This window comes from Helianthus annuus, chromosome 8 (genome assembly GCF_002127325.2).
Source record: "Helianthus annuus cultivar XRQ/B chromosome 8, HanXRQr2.0-SUNRISE, whole genome shotgun sequence".
Lineage (NCBI taxonomy): Eukaryota > Viridiplantae > Streptophyta > Magnoliopsida > Asterales > Asteraceae > Helianthus > Helianthus annuus.
Genome location: NC_035440.2, coordinates 55186124 through 55205808, shown reverse-complemented (window position 1 = coordinate 55205808; position 19685 = coordinate 55186124). Strand labels below are relative to the sequence as shown.

Genomic DNA, 19685 nt, shown 5'->3' with positions numbered 1-19685 from the left:
GTACCCTCATGGATTACCTACGACCCACCGTAGGTAATCTCGGCGCTGCTATCAATGCACCGAATGTCGAAGCCAATAACTTCGAACTTCGGCCACATTTGATACAAATGCTTCAAAACTCCGCAACCTTCCATGGGCTTGCGGACGAGGATCCCCATCTACATATTACTAATTTCTTAGAAATATGTGATACCTTTCGGATTAATGGAGCATCAAATGACGCCATCCGCCTCTGAATGTTTCCATTTTCACTAAAAGACCGAGCAAAACCTTGGTTCAACGCCCTCCCAGTTGGATCGGTAAACACCTGGGATGAACTAGCCCAAAAATATCTATATAAGTATTTCCCTCCCGCTAAAACGGCTAAATTAATGACTGAAATTAATACATATTCACAAGAGGACGGGGAATCCTTATATGAAACTTGGGAAAGGTTCAAGGAGCTATTGCAAAAGTGTCCTCATCACGGTCTTGCGATATGGCAACAAGTATCCACTTTCTATAATGGGTTGTTGCCACACACAAGACAAACACTTGACTCTAGCTCCGGGGAACTTTTAGGTAAACGCCGCCCACATGAAATATACAATCAAATTAAGGAAATCGCTCAAAACAATTTTCAGTGGCACACTCCCCGAGGTAATAAATCTATTGCCCCGGGCGCCCATAAGGTTGATGAATGCACTACTTTACAAGCCCAAATTGAGGCCCTTTCTTCAAAAATTAAAAAGTTAGAAATGGCAAAAAGGGTCTCGGTTATGGCCTGTGAAGGGTGTGGTGGGCCACATGAAAATTGGAGTTGTATGAAAGAAACAGGCGATCAACCAGAATCGGTAAACTACATTGAGAATAGACCTAGGCCGTCGGGTCCTCCAACGGGTACCTACAACCAAGGATGGCGTAACCACCCTAACCTTGGTTGGAGAGAACCCGGCAATAGTAGTAACCAACAAAACCCAACCAACGAACAAACTTTCAACAACCAAGAAATGAGTCACAAAATTTCCCTCAACAACAAGGTGGACGAGAGAGGCTTGAAGATACCGTATATCGCCTCATCTCTGACACTGAAAAGAAAAACTCGGATCGATTTCAACAATTGGAATCGAATTTTAGAAATCAACAAGCTAGTATACAAAACACTGAAAAACAATTAAATCAACTAGCCCAAAATTTCTCCGAGAGACCACAAGGCGCGTTACCAAGTAATACCGAAACAAACCCAAAAGCTGAAGTTCATCTAATAACATTAAGAAACCGTACCGTGGGTCCCGTGGAAGCTCCGTCGCCACCAACCGAGGAAAGCACAACCCTGCCCCAACAAGATAAGGGTTCTCCTCTATTTCAAGAGCCCACCAAGGCTCCTCCGGTTCTGTACCCCGATAGGTTAATTCGTCAAAAGACTAATGAGCAATTCGCAAAATTCGAAAGTCTACTAAAACAATTGCATGTTAATATTCCTTTCATAGAAGTCCTAACTCAAATGCCTAAATACTCAAAATTCATGAGGGACTTCCTCACTCATAAAAGGAAAATTGAATCATTGCAATTAGTTAACCTAGGCGAAGAATGCTCCGCCCTCGTACTTAACAAGCTTCCCCAAAAGAAGATTGATCCCGGAAGCTTCACAATTCCTTGCTCGATCGGGGATTCCCCCATTCGTAATGCACTAGCCGACCTTGGGGCTAGCATTAACCTCATGCCCGCATCAATGTTCAAACGACTCGTCCTAGGAAAAACGAGACCTACCAAGGTGCCACTGAAAATCTATTGGTCAAAGTCGACAATTTCGTCTACCCGGCCGACTTTGTCATGCTAGATATGGAAGAAGACACCAAAGTCCCCCTCATACTAGGGAGGCCATTTCTAGCCACCGCGTCAACAGTGGTAGACATGAATGATGGAACACTCACTTTAAAATATGGGGATAAGGAAGTGAAGTTCGGGGTTGGGAAGAGAATAGAGGACGATGACCCGGTCAATTACATGAAGGTTATTGATTCGAGTTTGGATGATGCTCTCCGACGGTGCAACATGGGATGCAAAACATCCCGCTCGGAAAACATATAACCTCACCTTGGGTCTAGCCAAGGACCCTTATAAACGTGGCGCACCACGAAGGCATTCCGCGGAACTATCCTTAGTTAGTTTAATTTTAATTTGCAGGAATAAAACACGCTCGTGATGGTGAAGGATAACAAGGGAAACGAGAAACATAGCTCCATGCACGAAAACAGGGCCATCTGACAACAATTTCTTCATTACAGTAAGCTCAGCACGGGCCGTGTCCGCCCAACACGACCCCGTGCTGCACATTCTGCAGAAAATTGCCTAGTTCAGGTAACTGGACACGGGCCGTGTTCGCTGAACACGCCCCCATGTCTAGGCTTCTGTTTCTTTTCTTTAATTTTTGTCGCTGGCACCTGAACACGGGGCCGTGCCCGGTCCCCACGGGGTCGTGTCCAGGATGCCAGTAACATCAAATTTTTCTTTTAACACCATTTTACACATTCAATCAACCTAAAAACTTATTTTTGGGACACGTTGAGGACAATGTGTAATTTAAGTGTGGGGGGGGGGGATGCTAAAACCTTGAATCTTGCAAGTCCTAATAACAAGCCTTACACAAAACTCTATTGGAACCGCTAATCACCCCAAATTTTTTCAGAAATTTTCATATTTTTTACTTGTCTAAGTTTAAGTTGAGAATTCAAGTTCTAACAAGGTTATATTTTTACAAGTTTACAACCGATAGCGTCGTGATAAAAAAAGAACCAATATAAGAAAATTACGAAAAGGCATGACAAACTTAGTTAAAATTTGATTATATATACTTGATCACATAAAAACCCTTTCCCACAAAAAGTGAGTTATGAGCCTTTAACGAGCATACAAATACATATCTTTACACTGAATGCTCATTTTTCGTTTCTTGTGTGAATAGCCGCTTGGTTCGTACGACCCTAGAACTTGCCACAACAATACATTCCCGATCCTTACCAACTTAAACCCGAGTAAGTAAATGATGGAGGCATTAGGACTAACCCTTTTTCTTTCTACACCAATATTTTTTACTTTTTTTACCACCTACCCAAAATCCCCCTAGTTAACCCCTTTGAGCCTAAACCTTTTCATTTCTTAACCCAAAACCATCACCCTTTTTACCCACCTAAACCTTTTTTATTTTTAACCCTTTATTTTAGTAACAACGTTCGGTTTTCTAATGACTCTTCCTAAAAAAAATACATATATATTTTGATGAAACCAAACAAACAAACAAGTTCATCAAAAATAACTTTGTTTGAAACAAATGGTTCATCAAAAATAACTTTGTTTGAAACAAATGGTTCATCAAAATAAAATAAAAATGTGAAACAAATAAAAAAGTCTTTCAAAAACCGACGTTTGTTACGCTTTTCGCCCTTTTTACTAACCACTAACCCAACCACCCACCTTTAAGCCCAAGCCTAACCCTTCACCCAAAAAGTCCTCTTAATATTTACAAAGGTATAAAGTTAAAAAGGAGGAGGATTGATTGCTTGGCAAGCTTATGGTAGGAGTAAGTTCCATGCCGCTCTCAAGTGATTCACTAAAAAAAATAATACACCTTCGGCCAAGTGTTGAGTGATTCCCCCGTGAGGTATGTGAACTTGTATATAAATGGAATTTTAAAGAGGTATGTTATGCCCTAATAAATAGTTTATCTTATGAAACATTTTTAATAAATCATGACGAATAGGATTGTAAATAAATAAAAATAAAACCTAAATAATCTTGGAATTCCCGGCACTCTATGACAAGCTCAAAAACCTTCTCTTCTACACATTCCATTTGGAGTGAATAAAGCCACATTGTAAAGAGTTTTGCTTGAGGACAAACAAAGATTCAAGTGTGGGGGTATTTGATGTGCACAAAATGCAACATATAAATTTCATCAATTGTGGCTTAAAACAAACCCTTTTTAGTACTAATATTGGAAAAAGTGTGCTTTTGTCTTCCTTTTGTATTTTCAGGATTAAATGAGCTCAAAATAACAAATGAAGCAAAAAGACAGCAAAATCTAACATAAATACAAGAAAAGGAACAAAAGTGATATGCCCGACCCCCCGACAGCATCCTCCCAAGCAAAACAAAGAAAACAGAAGACTGAACACGCCCCGTGCTCAGCGAGCATGGGGCCGTGCCCAAGAAGCAGCAGAAAAGACAAACCTATAGAAGCTTCTACTGCCCACCACGGGGCCGTGCCCAGCGGACACGTGGGCGTGGTCAACTTGCTGCAGGCGCATTTATTGTAATTGCGAATTACAATTAATGAAGAGAGAGAGTGTCAGATGGACACGGGGCCGTGCCCGAGCTTCTGTTCAGCCTATAAATAGGAGTGTTTGGAGCTCATGCAACTCATCCCTTGGCACACCACCTCTCTCACACTTCACCCACCACCATCATCCACCACCATCATCAATTGTCCATCTTAGAGTGTGTGAGTCGTCTCGGGATCCAAGATTGATCGTAAGAGTTCTTGACAATCAAAGGCCATGTTTGCCTAAGTCTCTTACATCACTTGGTGAAGACAAGTGTTTAGTGTAATACTTTTTATTTTTAATCTTTTGCACTTTTCAATTGGTTTTGTATTAATGACTTTAATTACTAGTTTCTTATGTTGAAGGTGATTCTTCCTTATCGTTTGTCCGTGGTGTCTTGGCATTATTTTACTGTCTATATAAAATAAAAGATTTTCACCATTCATATCTCCACAGTCTATATGGAGGTATGTTGGCTACCTAGTCGGGGGTTAAGGGAACGGTTTGGTAAGAGTCTTGCCATTGTTCAGTGTATAGATCCTGCAAAGGACCTGGGTCAAATTTAGTAGGACCTCCTTCAATACCCAAAGGTATTGGATGGCGGGGGTCCAAACTCTTTGATCCCCTCATAAGTTAAACTACTATTAAAACTTTAACCCAGCTACTTAGGATTGTATCCCTGCTGACTCAGACTACTTAGCTGAGGGTAACGTCGCCTTCAAAAGAGGGGCCTACCACATTATGCATTAATAACTTAATTAATTATCTTTCAATAATCCGACCCTTTAGGATTGTATCCTTCCTGACTCAAACTACTGGGTTGAGGGTAATGTCACCTTCAAAAGAGGGGCCTACTACAATAACTAAGATAATCTCTTAAACAAGTGCAAAAGTGCGAAAATAATCAAAGGTTACACTACACACGAGTCGGATCCAAGTGATTCATCTTGTCTATCTGTTTTTTGTTTTATTTTATTTTTCAGCATTTTAGTTAGTTTTATTTTCTTAGTTTAAAAGCCTTTTTTCTAACTTTTTGATTTGATTAGACGTTGAGGATAAGCCGGTACTAAAAGCTCTTGTGTCCTTGGACGACCTCGGTATCTTACCAACACTATACTACGTCCACGATGGGTGCACTTGCCCATATGTGTGTTTAGTGTTAGTAAATATCGTGTTTTATAAATTTAAAACTTGGCTAAAAAGTGTAAAAAGGGCTTAAAATATACATCTAAAATATATCACACTTCACGCACATCAGTTACATCTTCATGTTGTTATGCTCAAGATTTTAGATATACAAACCTTTGCCTTTGGCTAAATCCTTTAATTATTCACATAGATGTAAAACATGATAATGAATGGTTATACTTTTGATTGTTTTAATGGTTATATGGATGAGTTTTTTTGTCACTACTACACAAATAAGTATCTTTATGGACGGTATATATCAGTAATCACCAATGCATTACCGACGAAATAATCTAGTAAAAGCCAGGAAACAAAGAAAACGAAAATTTGAATATTATCGATAATTCATTGCCGATTACGAATGGATAACCTTATAACCCGACGAAGATCGACTATGACCAACAAACACCTGATGCGGGAAAACCCGGATTTCAGCGTTTGTTATGGGATTTTTTTGTCGATGATAGATCCGTCGGTAATTCATGAAAATATAACAATGGTCAATAAATCTATTACCGATAAAAATTAATGACTACCCTTTCTTTGTTCACGACATCCCATGACAGATGTCCTTCAAATGCATGTGGTCTTTTGCGTACACCTATCGTAGTAATGACTACCCTTGCGTAAGTTAATAGGTCTTGTGTTATTGCCCTCTTTAAGGATCTTTGGTCTAGTGTGTCGCAACCCCCGTCCCCTAACAATTCGGGAACGGGCGGCCGCGGCCAGTTTCGGTGGTATCTGGGTTTATTATTTTGGCAGCGGAAATTACATCAGGACCGTAGTTAGGAAATATTTTATCAAAGTAAAATACCACACTTTCATAATATTAAATACGTGGGAAAAATCCCAAGTTTTAAGTACACGCATTTTCATAGGGATAAACCCTATTTTATCTAAATAAAACATCTCTTTATTTAGGTAACTTTATAGCCACTTTTCCAAGCCTTCAGTGCTGTCCAGCTGGCTTCTATTTGGCTTTCACATTTTGTTAACTGAAACGCGTTTAAAAACATTTTGTTAGTGGGAAATACTAGTGAGTAAATCTTAGTTTAATCAATTTGAGTAAAACCATTGTACAGTATTGAGGGCGGTCGCGCAATTACATTTGTTTCCATCTACTAAATTACCCCCCACGGTACTGTCAACCCGACTTGTGGTCATGTTACTCTTCGCAAGGTAGTAACAAATTTTGTATACAAAACCCCAACATACCGACGATAATTGTAGAATACAAATACTCAATCACTGTTTAATGTAATTTAATTTAGGTGAGGTTTTGTAAAAACAATTCGCAAAAAGGAGATTACTGTAGGATCGTTTTCAGACCCAAACGAGTCGATCAGAAGAGTAATTCACCAATACAAAAGGCGGAAACAAGAGTATTAGTGTTATTCCAGCTGTATTCACTTAAAAACTGTCTCACAATTCAGAAGACACCTCGATAGAGCTTCGCCGTCAGAAAACTCTCTGCTAATTCCGCTCCAAATGGCACCTCACATCAGGTATTTATATAAGACCCGATTCCGCTTGAAACAGCTCCAAGCGGGATCTGATTCCGCTCCAACCTGACTAAAGCGAAATCAGTCATGTAAGCTCAAGCGAAATTAAACAGTTTGATTCCATTTGAAATGACCTAGTGTCATTTCAAGCGGAATTACCTAAAATCACACTTTCTTGAATCTTGTGCCCTAATCTATCTAGTTCTATACAAGACTCGATACAAGACGAAGTCGACAGATGAATGCACTAACAGACTCCCCCTCCGATGTTGACGAGTCTTAAGTGTCGAGTCTTCGGTTTTCAACCTTCAGTCTTTATCAGTCTGCTTGCTCTTTTTCAAAGATCTTCCATTGTAAGCATCCTCTATCTTTCTCTCTCTTTATCTCTATCTTTTACCAGAATTAGACACTGGCTCTAACCACTTCCACTTTAAGTCTTCAGACTCCCCCTTTCAATAATCTGGGATCGTAGTCTGGAATTCACCATCTTCACAGGATCATGATCGAAACCTGGATTTTATCCAACTCAGGTATCGAAACCTAGCTAACCTGCACACATCTCTACCTCAAAATAAATTTCACAGATTTAAAGATTTATCAAATTTAGAAAACATTTGCAGGTATCTTTCAAAAATGATTTAAACTTTAATGACCACTTGTAAACATAACTTCTTCATACACTCTCTCCCAAACCTGTTCATCAAGTTTAGCACTTGGAATTTTGAAAATCAGCTTTTCAACATCAATTGTCTGAAAATCTTTTTGTATTTTTCAAAATATATGCTAAAACACACTGAAAATCTTTTTGGATTTTTGAATTTTTTTTTTTTTAAATAAAGAAATATTTACAGACAATATTTTTGTGAGTTTGTGAAAGAGGATCATATCAGTTTTTGAGACAAATCACCAACACCATTAAGCTTTAGACATTTTAAGTTCTAAACAATTCACCTAGATTGTCAGTATACTGATCCTCTTAAATTCACACAAAGTTCGACTGTTTCGAGATACGATATTAATGTTTTTGATACTTAAACTCATTCGTGTGTCCCACTACTTGAATATACTCCCGTATCCAGATCCCAATATTCAGTCTTACAGGTGAGTATACCTAGATGATATATGTAAGGGGTTAGATGCGAAACCGTGAGAGCTCAGGTCAGAACTTCCGTTCAGCAGAGAGATGACGGCTCGACTTTAGGTGTGTCCCCTTTAGAGGATCTTTTATTACAACTGCACATGATTAGCATTTTTCAATGTTTTATCATTTTTATGCTGAAGGCGATGCTATATTTCAAGCAATGCGAAAAGTATTATGCGGGGACTAGGCTATTGCTTTCGCAAAATCAGAAGTCCTGGGATAATACCTCAGATACCACTGAGTATAAAGACCTAGTATCTCAGAAAGAGGGACCTTTCAAACAAGATTTCGGGGGTTACCCATATATCAAAGAAATGTTCCCCACAATATAAGCAAGTTTGAAATTTAGATTTATATCTCGTCACAATCTACTAAATGTGCAAAAACCTACTGGCACATCCGCAGTGAGATTGTTTATTGCAATTTTTTACTTTCCATTTCTTTAGCGTGCTGTGATAGTCCACTGATGTACTATCATTTCCTCTTTTTCTCAACAAAACTCATTTTTAATTTTTTAAATGTTTTTGGCTTTTTCAAATTTTCTAATGTTTTTGGATTTTCTGAAATTCTTACTCCCCCCTAAAATTCAAAAACATTTAATGAAATTGAAAACAAACTGTACAAGAAAAAGACGACATGATGTGAATCGCTTCAATTCTCCATCCACTTGGCATAAACAATCAGAACTCCCCCTTACAACAAACTATTTTCCCATCATGATTTCAAAACACTTAAGTTTGTTTTAATCAAAATGGTTTTTCCGGAAAATTAGTTTTGTTGATTTTACCTTGTAGGAAATGGGGATCAAATCATCACATTGTTTACCAATTCTTTTGAATGATAGTTAAATCAAGTTCAAATTAATGACCTTGATTAACCACTTATAATAACAACCATCAAACATTTTCAACCAATTTACACTTGATGGTTGAATTCTCAAGATGCCGATTCCTACTCCACATTTACCAACCTGGGAGTTCCGGCAATTCACACTTCTCAATTTTAAATTTTTCAAAAACATTTTCAGAATGATGCCGATTCATGCTCCGCGATTACCAACTTGGGAGCTCCGGCAAGTCAGGTTTCTATTCAACGAAGAATATATCCACCCAAGCCTGACCAGCCTTGGGTGTAGTTTGTTCAGTCTCACTTGGAGTTTCATTTTTCCTTTTTGATTGATAAAAATCTTTTACCCCTTTAGCCTTTTCCTTAATCATTTTTCCAAAAATATTTTTCACTGCAGGGTTAAAGACTTTTTCAACATCCAATTCTTTCTTTTTAGAAAAGAATTTATTTGAAATTTCAACTTTCCCAATTTTAGATTTCAAATTTTCAGCTTTCAGTGGTGGAAAATTTTCATCATCCACTGGTGGAACTAGCTTCTCCTCTTTGACAACAACATTTGGCTCCTCTGTTTTTATGGAATCAGATTCATCACCAGAACTGTCTCTTGATTTCTTAACAACCCATTTTTTGTTGTTAAGTTTTTCCTTCTTTTTGAAAACATTTTTCGAACATTCACCAACCTCAAAAGTTGAATTTTCAAAAACTTTAAGTTTGTTCGTTGGTGGTTCATTTTTCTCAACAATCTTTTCTTTCAGTTTCTCAGAAACTTCCTGTTTTGGTTTGAATGTTTTCGGACAATTCCTAGCAATGTGACCAGCAGTTTTGCACTGAAAACAGGTTCTCATTTCTATCTTCTTCTGAGCAACACTCTTCTTCAATTCTTCTTGCTTCTTGGCAAGGAATTCTTGGTTTATTTGCTTCCTGAATGCTTGCTCTTTTTCAGCTTCTGATGGTTTTCCTGAAATAAACACAGTTTTTGGTTTATAACCTTTTTCATTTTTATAATTTTTCGGTTGATTAAATCCAAGACCTTTCTTTTTGAAATTACCATTATGGTTTGGTTTCTTTTGAAAACTATAACCATAATTGTAACCCATTTTCTTGTTTATTCTTTGTTGATCTCTTGAAGTATATTGTTTAGGTTTTCCAAAAAGATTTAAATCTTTTATTTCAGAAATATTAATTTCTGTGATTTTGAAAACCTTTTGAATCATTTCAATTTTAACACTTCTTATTGGAAAAATCTCGTCAGAATATAATTTGTCAGAATCTTTCAAATTATATGCTACTTTGACCGGTTCGTCATTCAAATTAGATTTTGATAGCAAAAATTCCTTATCATAAACCCGTTTGTCCTTTTTGATTGTTGACTTTGACGTGTCGGACTCAGACTTTGACCGGTTCGTCATCTTTATCCAACACCTGATCGACCACACTTTTTATCAACTCGGACTCATGATCAGTGTCGAATGATGTGAACGTAACATCAATATTTTCTGGCAAATTATCTGACGACCCAGACTCCCACTGTAAGTTTGTTGCCTTTTTGACTCTTTCAAAATTTGGATTTCGAGGAGAATATCCATTTTCAACCAGGGGTGGACATCTATTGTAGACTACACTTGGTTTCTTACCAGAAATTTTTATTTCATCATCTTCTTTTGTTTCAGAATTCTTCTCTTCCGAAGTCTTCTCTTCCTCAAACGTCTTCAAACTTTCCACAATTGGATAAATCCTATCAACAACAAAAGTAGAACATGAGTAACTTTTCAATAAATTGTTAACTCTTTCAGTTTCAATTCTTTGTGTTGCCAACTTCAATTCAAGCTCAGCACACTTCTCTGTGTACTAGTTGACACTGTCAAGCTGTCTCATGTATGCTCCTTTAAGTGTATTCATTGTTACAGCTTGTTCACTGCTTGACTCATTGTACTTATTCATCTCCTTGTTCAAAGTATCATATGATTCTTTCAGCCTTTTTATGTTATGGAGCAATTCATTGTTTTGCTTTATCAGAGAATCACAATTCATACACTTTTCAGGAACCTTGACTGCATCAACATCTGTTTTAATTTCAAATTCTGGAACTTCTTTGACCACTCTCACTTGGACTTCTTTTTTAACTTCTTTCTTTTTCTCAGCTTCACCACTTAAAAGTCTTCTTACCTTTTCTACCCAATAGTCATCAGTGTAATCATTAATAACATGATCAACAAAAGCTTTAGCGTTCAAAATCTCTTTAGCCATGAATTCTTTGTCCGGGCAATAATTGTCCCAACTGAAACCTTCTGGCAATTTTTCATCTTCTTGATCTGCCAAACATACTTTACTATCCTTTGGAATGTATTTATCCCAACTGAATCCACTTCCCTTTTCCTGATTACCAAGACATGCTCTCTTTTGAATCTTCAATTTCTTTTCTACCATGTGCAGTTTGTGCCTGTTGTTGTTGATGTGGCTGTTGTGTAACTTGATGATAAATCGCCTTTTTATAGTAATCGTTGTTTCCAAAAGGATTTTGAGCTCCACGTGCTTCGCGATTTGTGCACTCCCTCTTGAAATGCCCCCTTTCCCTGCAACGAAAACAAGTGACTTTAGACTTATCAAAACCTAAAGTTGAAACATTTGCATCGCGAAAATCATCTCTGCCTGTAAGTTGTTTAAACTTTTCAGCTCGTCTTAGCACACTAACCATGCACCATTTTATATCCATCAATTCCATCTCCTCAGCATCAATTTGATCGTAATCCTCTTTCGTTAGCATTGGATTCCCGATCCTCCCTGCAACTAGACCTCCATAGGATTCAAGCACAGTTACCAACAAAGACATGTGACTTTTAGCAACTTCCTCAGTATAATTCTGATCATTTTCAAGGTTTAAAGCAATGTTGCATTGAAGAACTTTGCCACTCTTTGTTGTAGAAAAATGTGGATCAAACGATGGAAACGAACAAAATCCCATTTTGCTACTTGTTCCTTGAGATGGCTTTTCAGAAGATCCCGTTGTATTGAAAGCAGTTTCTACTTTTGGTGAAAACTTGGTTTTGTCATTAACACCACTTTTGTAGTACAAACCAATGTCTTGCTCTCCATCATAGTTCTTCATTCTTGCTATCTTTCGTTGCTCCATCTCTTGAGCTTTAAGTTGTTTAATAAAATCACTCAATGTTAGATCATTAAAACCCGGTTTGTTTTTTAACATCATAAGATACGTGCCCCACTCATCATGTGGCAACGCATCAGCTAATTTTTCAATCAACTCATCTTTATCCTTTTTGATATTTAATCTATTCATGTTTTTCAACAAATTGCAGTATCTTTTAATGATCTGCTTGGTGCTTTCATTTCTTAAACCTCGAAACAAATCGAATTCCTTCTTCATCAACGGCTTTTTGTTCTTAAGCATGTCATCACTACCAAGAAACTTTGCCTCTATCTGTCCATGTCGAATGTGCACTTCCATTATGTTGAAGTAAAATCAAGATGTCTTCTTTAATCGCCTGCTGCAACAAACTAACCATCAACTTCTCATCTTTGTATTTCTTTTTCTCCTCAGCACTCAAATCTCTAATTGGTATTTTCGCTCTATCACTACCAAGTGGTCTAAAATATTGAACTTCAGTATGTTCCCATGCATCTAGATGATAAGCTTCAACCCAGTTACCAAATCATTCAGCCCATCCACTAAAATCATCAATGTCCAAAAGCTTAGGCAGTTTTTGTGTTGTTCCAGTTTCATTTTCAAGCATCGTGTTCTGAGTAATTGTCATCGGACTAGCAAAGGTATTGTAGAACTCGTTGTCCATGTTTCGGTTTTCAAAGAAATTCACAATCTGCCAATTTCAAGCGGAATACTCTTTTCAAGCGAAATCAACAACAACACAATTTCAAGCGAAATCTCCTTGAAGTGAAATTAACACTTTCAAGCAGAATAGCCTTTTTCAAGCGGAAACACAAATTGAAGCGGAATAGGTGATTTCAAGCGGAACTACTCAAGCGGGATACCAATTTCAAGCGAAATCACTACCACTTTTCAAGCGGAATCACGCTGATGTCATGTTAACGGACAGAAGTTCAAGCGAAATAACTAAAATGTCAAGTTTTAGATCGATTTTAATTCTGAAACTTTCTAGGGTTTGTTAAAACATGATTATGCGTATAATGTGTGAAAATGAGCCAATTTTAACCGTGAAAAATTTTTCAATTTGAAAAAGAAGGTGTAGAAAACAGAAAATGCAGCTGAAATGGTAAGAACTCTTCCTCCTAAGCTCTAATACCACTTGTAGGATCGTTTTCAGACCCAAACGAGTCGATCAGAAGAGTAATTCACCAATACAAAAGGCGGAAACAAGTGTATTAGTGTTATTTCAGCTGTATTCACTTGAAAACTGTCTTGTATATTGATTCTGAAACAATTACAATTCAGAAGACACCTCGACGGAGCTTCGCCATCGGAAAACTCTTAGCTAATTCCGCTCCAAATGGCACCTAACATCAGGTATTTATGTAAGACCTGATTCCGCTTGAAACAGCTCCAAGCGGGATCTGATTCCGCTCCAACCTGACTCAAGCGAAATCAGTCATGTAAGCTCAAGTGGAATTACCTAAAATCACACTTTCTTGAATCTTGTGCCCTAATCTATCTAGTTCTATACAAGACTCGATACAAGACGAAGTCGACAGATGAATGCACTAACAATTACTCACATTGTTGTCTTAGGTTTTCCTTTAGGGTTTCCTAGTGATTATCTATAAATTACACAAACGCATACGTATTAGTATAATAACCCAATATTTACATTAGTAATACCCTCCCCGAGACGGTATACCAACGACTACGTCGGGTAGAACCTCGACAGGTGTTACGGAACCCTGGATCGATCGGGCAGCGTATCTAATACCTAACCAGGGTTATGATACTTACAACGGGGCAGAACTTCGTTATTTAGGGGCTATACTACCCAAAATTATAATTGCTATTCAGAATATTGAGAGAGAGATCGAGAGATGAACGAATTGAAACTAAGGCTGGAGGCCTCAATTTATAGGTGACCTTTCGACTTCCCTCGCGGCCCACGAAGGACGTAACCAAGGGCTACGTAGCCCGCGTAGTAGGGGTAGTAGGGCCTAGCTTGGCCTGGTCACCACTATAGGCTCGACACTTGTACACCACGTGGTAGCTCAGGGCTGCGCCTGTTCTCCTATCTGTTGCGGCCCGCGTAAGACTCCTAAGGGGTCTTCGCACCCCGCGACAGCCCATTAAAATTTGTTTTTATTTTTATTCTATTAAATTAAAGGTATTCGGGGCCCGTTTTCGCATACGGGGTGTATTTTAGGACATATTGGGACATTTTAAAATATATTAGGATGTCGGATTATTTTAGGAGGGTTGTTAATCTCTTGTGTTTGAGAATCTTAACTTTCCTGTCTTCAATCTGTAGAGGTCTTTCTTCAAATTTAAGTTGCTCATTAACCTCTATATCCTTAAGAGGTACCATTACTGATTCATCAGCTAAGCATTTCTTGAGATTAGATACATGAAATATATTTTGTATTCCTGCCATTTCCTCTGGCAGTTGTAGCTGATAGGCTACAGGTCCTATTCTTTTAATAATCTCAAAAGGTCCAACATACCTGGGGCTTAGCTTTCCCCTTTTGATGAATCTTACCACTCCTTTCCAAGGAGAGAGTTTCAATAACACTTTATCTCCTACTTGAAATTCCAATCGTTTTCGCCTGTTATCTGCATAGCTCTTTTGTCGATCACGTGCTGCTTTCAGTCGTTCCTTGACTTGAATGATTTTGTCGGTTGTTTCTTGTACTATCTCCGGTCTGTAGTTGCTTTTCTCCAATTTCTGCCCAATAGACTGGGGTTCGACACTTTCGTCCATAAAGTGCTTCGAATGGTGCAACATTGATACTTGTATGATAACTGTTATTATAAGAAAATTCGATTAATGGTAAGTGATCGTCCCAATTACCTCCGAAATCAATTACACAAGCTCTAAGCATGTCCTCCATTGTCTGAATTGTTCTTTCACTTTGTTTGTCCGTTTGAGGATGGTAGGCTGCGCTTAGATTCAACTTGGTTCCCATTGCTTTTTGGAAACTTGTCCAAAAATGAGAGGTAAAACGGCTATCCCTATCAGACACAATTGATAAAAGAATTTCATGTAATGAAACTATTTCATTTACATACAGCTTAGCTAATTGCTCCATACTGAAAGTTTTCTTCATTGGTAGGAAATGAGCTGACTTAGTAGCCTGTCTACAATCACCCAGATTGTATCATTACCTTTTCTTGTTTTGGGTAATTTGGTAACAAAATCCATCCTTATCAATTCCCATTTCCATACTGGCATTTCTAACTGTTGCAATAAACCTAAAGGTTTCTGGTGTTCAGCTTTGACTTGTGAATAGGTTAAACATTTGGAATCATAAGCTGCTATATCCTTTTTCATTCCTATCCACCAAAAATTCTTTCGTAAATTCTAATACATCTTATCATTTCCAGGACGCATCGTATACTTCGACTTATGTGCTTCTTCTAGTATGCGGTGGCGTAGGTTTCCTAATTTAGGTATCCAAATTCTCTTCTTATGGAATCTCCAAATTCCATCTATTCCTTGTTCTAATTCCTTAATCATTCCTTTCAATATTTCAGTATCATCCTTGATTACTGATTCTTGTGCTTTTCTAATCTGTTCATTTAAATCTACTTGTAGATTTAATTTAAGAGAACACACTCTTTTTGGCTTTTTGTGATACTTTCGACTTAAAGCATCAGCCACTACATTGGCCTCTCTTGCATGATACTGGATATTACAATCACAATCACTAAGTATCTCCATCCAGCGTCTTTGTCTCATATTTAGTTCCTTTTGCCCAAAAACATACTTTAACTCTTACGGTCGGTGAAAATGGTAAACTTACTACCATAAAGGTAATGTCTCCAAATTTTTAGGGCAAAAATTATGGCTCCTAATTCTAGATCATGGGTTGAATAATTCTGTTCATGATTCTTAAGTTGTCTAGATGCGTAAGCTATAACCTTTTGATGTTGCATCAATACACATCCATAACCTAACTTAGAAGCGTCACAATAATCTACAAAATCTTCTATTCTTTCTGGTAACGCTAGTATGGGTGCATTGGTTAGTCTTTGCTTAAGAATTCTAAAGGATTCTTCCTGTTTTGGTCCCCATTCAAACTTAACAGATTTACAGGTTAGCCTAGTTAAGGGAATGGCTATTCTAGAAAAATCTCGAATAAATCTTCTATAATAACCGACCAATCCTAAGAAACTTCTAACCTCGGTTGGTGACTCAGGGGTTTTTCATTTGGTAATCGCCTTGATCTTGGTGGGGTCCACATGAATTCTTTCATGATTGACTAGATGTCCAAGAAACTATACCTGTTCTAACCAAAATTCGGACTTTGAAAACTTTGCAGAAAGCTTTTCTTTTTCCTTAATAAACTTAGAAGTGCGTGCAAATGCTTTGCGTGTTCCTCTTTATTCTAAGAGTAAATGAGAATATCATCTATAAAGACAATTATGAATTTATCCAAATATGGCTTACATATTCGGTTCATCATGTCCATAAATGCGGTTGGGGCATTGGTTAAACCAAATGGCAGGACTGTAAATTCATAATGGCCATACCTTGTTCTAAAGGCGGTCTTAGGAATGTCCTCTTCCTGTACCTTTAATTGATGATATCCTGACCGTAAATCGATTTTAGAGAAAAATCGAGCTCCTTGCAATTGATCGAACAGATCATCGATTCTCGGTAATGGATACCGATTTTTAATCGTGACCTTGTTCAATTCACGGTAATCAATGCACATACGCATAGACCCGTCTTTCTTTTTAACGAATAAAATTGGTTGTTGGGATTGAACCCTACCAGAGGAACAGATAATGAAAGCCAAAACCGGATCACTAAAGTGGATTAGTCATAAGCAACTGTTTACATTAAGCTTTCCCCTTGATTGTGACTCCAACATCTGATATGCTCCAAGTACTGCCCTTATCAACAACTGTTGATCCTGGAAACTACTGTTAAGCCAAAGCACCGATGAAGTTTAAAGGCTGAAGCTTAATCTACTGACGGAATCTAAGTACTGCTGAAGAGTTAAAGCACTGCCCATTCAAGGCCTGATCACTCATTGAAGAAAGCACTGTTGCTCAAACAACAGTGGTTGACTACATCAGTGGAATGAAGATTCAGTGTTTATACATCAGTGTTTAGAATGCAATCAGTGTCTGTATGGTCAGTTGTTATAGAACAGTAGATAGAGTTTGTTAGTTTGTTAGATGTCACTTTCATGGTGACGTCAGTTGAGATGCCTCAGTGGTTTGGTTTGCCTATAAATGGAGCAGTACTCTGTACTGTTACATTCGATTGACAGAGTGGGTTTTTCTCCTCCAGTCCAATCCTTTCATCTTGTGCAATCAACCTTGGAGCATCAGGCTGAGGGGGAGTTTAGTTTTGTAAGCATGCTTTGTAATCTTTTGCTTTGATTTGTAATATTTCGACTAATGCAAATCATGTATTTATCAAAACTATTTTCTTCTTTGATTGTGTTTACAAAGTTTGTTGTTCATTTCCACTGCACTTAAACTTTGTTCATTTCTGTGATTTGTTCAAATTATACAAACAAACACAATCATGACAGCCTCCGATCCTAACAATTGGTATCAGAGCTCGGACAGTCAAATTTGATCTAACAATCAATTTGACATAACAGTTTAGATCAAAATTCATTGATACTAAGGTTGTTTGTATTTTGTTGAAAAACAGAGTAACGAGTATGGACATTCAAAGTTACTACTCAAAAACTCTGTAAAACAACCGAGATGTCATAAGACACACAAATTTCACATAACAAGTGATATCATGCATAAAAACCTATAGTGCTCAGATCTAGAAATATGTCTGATAATTATGGTATAATTCCTTTGCATAATTGATTTCAAGTGTTAATATGAAGTTTGTGTTGTTTCCATCATGTTGAATACTAAGGTATGAACCTCCTGTCAACAAAAACCTAGTTTCATTAAAACAATAGTGTTTTTGTTAACATAAAAGGAGGGAAATTAAAACTTTAGTTATTACATCTTATGTGTTGAAGAACAGGTTGAGAATCCTGTTAAAAAGGATCAAATCAATTCTGTTAAGAACACATCGAGAAAATCAGATGAAAAACAGACTAAATCATACGTGATGTGAGATTTGACATAAGTTTATGCAAAAATGTCCAAGTCTCTCCAAACATTGCTGTAAAATGATTCTGGTCTGGATATCTCCTATAAAACCTCCCGGTAAGTATTTTTGTACTTATGAATGGGAAGGGTAAAAAGGGAAGAAGAAAATTAACAAAACTCAAAAGTGTGTTTATCTCAAAATTTTTGAAGTTAAAAGAAAGGAGTATAAATATAAAACACTTTAGAGTCCAAAGTTGGGTAAACAGTGGTCATTAAGCAATTTTGTGCATTCATTGATTCAAGGAAGTTCAGGTAACAATGGTATCACCAATGATGAAACTGATAAGAGGACTAGACAAATTTCCTCACATGTTTCCTCTTCTTGCAATCAATTAACAAGGAAATGGTCACACAAAATAGTCATTTCAAATCATTGACCATTTTCTTAAAACTTGAGACTGATATGACTATGAGTTTTAATTAGAAAATATACCAGAACTCCTTTTGTTGTTTGTTTTCAGAATAACCTTTAATTATTTTTTGAAAAGGTTTTTCTCAATAAAACAGGATATATTATTCTTTATTTTTTAGAATAATATATTTTGAATTTTTACTTGTTTTTTATTGTAAAAATATCAATATCCTGTCAGGATATAGAACCTCTATTTTTGTTGGTGATATTATCCATAAAAAAAAACTGATCAAAAGGAAAAGGTTCTAGTGCCAAGGTCATATCAACCTCAAGTTTGTTTTGTCACAGAGTAAAAATTGGTTGCTAACAGATTTTAAACTACTGAGATACTCATGTTTTAATTCAAATAATTAGACACAAAATGTGTAGCCTTAGTAAAAAGATTTTCATCATCTGGGATACTAAACCACTGTCAGGAATTTATAAAAGTTTCAAATCTTGTAGAAAACATGTGGTAAAAACTTGAACATAAATCCCTGAAAAAGTGCTGACAAATTAAACTTGATAAGTTGCATCTAAAATGTAATTTGTTAAGTATAGCATTTCAGCAGATTGACAGGTGTTGGACATGATATTGTGTTTACACAAGACAAAATCATTTTCCATATCTAAACAAGCAGATGCTCAAATTTTAATCGTCAACAGTTCAAACACTATGGCACTAACAGTTGCTGAGCTAATGGTCTTTCATTTTCTTACCACTGTCTTTCCCTTAGCTACTGTTATGCCCAAACATCTGCTTTCTAAAGTCTGTCCACTGCTAAAAGTCAACCCTGCTCTCTCATATTCTTGATAAGCACTGTTGTTCAAAATCAGTGTTCTATCCACTGATATGCTATCCACTGATATGCTATCCACTGATAGTAAAAATCACCCACTGTTTCATTTGTTACCGTTGTAACTACTGAAGGTTGATCCATCAGTGGCTCTCAAAACAACTGTCCTCCATTATTTAATCTTTCATCAGGGGTTGGTACGTGTTTAGTTCTTAGCCATCAGATCGTTGTAACCGCTGCCACATCAGCAT

General features: G+C 37.2%; 1 non-coding gene across 1 annotated transcript; it reads right to left on the bottom strand.

Moving 5' to 3' along the window:
* Positions 1 to 365: 365 nt before the first annotated feature.
* On the bottom strand, positions 366 to 472 carry LOC118481402. Its single transcript, XR_004865609.1, has one exon. It is a non-coding gene; the product is annotated as a small nucleolar RNA R71 (small nucleolar RNA).
* Between the last annotated feature and the right edge of the window lie 19213 nt (positions 473 to 19685).